Source organism: Nematolebias whitei, chromosome 22, assembly GCF_014905685.2.
Source record: "Nematolebias whitei isolate Nwh7 chromosome 22, NemWhi1, whole genome shotgun sequence".
Taxonomy (NCBI): Eukaryota; Metazoa; Chordata; class Actinopteri; order Cyprinodontiformes; family Rivulidae; genus Nematolebias; species Nematolebias whitei.
Window position 1 is genome coordinate 27224008 of NC_056519.1, and position 1318 is coordinate 27225325.

The following is a 1318-nucleotide window of genomic DNA, read 5'->3' on the forward strand; positions in this document are numbered from 1 at the left end:
GGGAGAACAGACAGGGGGAAGGCCCACTAGATGGTGCCATCCCTACAAGTGGTTCCTGCAGAAATTATTCATCCCAGGAAGGAGACCTGTTTTCTGCCAATCTGTAATTTATTTTTACTAACCTTAAAGCCATTTTTGTGTAGATGTTCCAACACCAACCTAGTTGCTTCTATACAGGTATCAGGCGTGGCTAGTAACAGGTCGTCCACGTACTGGATCAGTGTTGTATCACTAGGAAGAGGACAAGACTGCAAGGCATCTTTCAAAACCTGATTAAAAATACCTGGAGATAGAGCAAAACCCTGGGGGAGTCGTGTGTAACACCACTGTTGTCCTTTGTAGGTAAATGAAAATAGATTTCTACAGCTTTCTGCTAGAGGTACACAGAAGAAGGCATTAGTGAGGTCAATACAGGTGTACCATTGTTGGGTGGGGTCTAGGGATGAAATAGACACATAAGCAATCAATCCCTGAATTGTGTCTGCAATTCCTTCTTCTGCTTGTTGTTTATGTGGGTATTGTGGGACCCAAATGGGTGTATCTGTGTTTACCTGAAAGGTGATTTGGCCGCACTGTGTCTTCCTCACGTCTGTCGGGGAGGTGGCCCATAAGCCCTCAGGTATGGAGGCCAACATTGCTGCGGCAGAATGATGATCAGTCATCTCTCTCCTGAGGTCACGAGCCAACAACTCGTGTTCCAGCATCACCTGTTTTTATGTGTGAGAGGAGATTCTGTATGTGTCACAAGAATTTGAAAAGCACAGACCTGGTACTGAGGTGGGAACCCAGTCTGTAGCTGCCAGGGAACATTTAACCATTCCCCCTTGCTCGTTTGCTTCATGCTCGACATGAAGAGAGAGTTATATGTAATGCAAGGCTTCATCACTCATTTGATACCACAGTAATTATTCATGACATAACTTCCGGTAAGATGGCGCCCGTGTACATGGCTTGCAATCCACCTCTGCTGATGGTGTTCGGATTATTTTTGTTTTTTGCATTTCACATCTGTGACATCAACTCTGCTGGTGTATGACAGACAACAACTTTTGAATCTTCGTTTTTCTGTCACTGAAGTCGCTTATTTGGACCATTATCAGTGTACCTCTGGACAGAAATACAAATTATCTCATCAAGAGACTATTTAATTGTATCCTGAATTAATCAATTGAAAGAACACTCTTCTTTTTTATATTATCATTACTATGTTATAATATCTTGATAATCAAAAAGTGTGTTTAGTTCATACCATTTCTTTTTTTTTTTTTTTTTTTTTTATTTATCAGGAGAATATATAATTGACATTACATACATTATA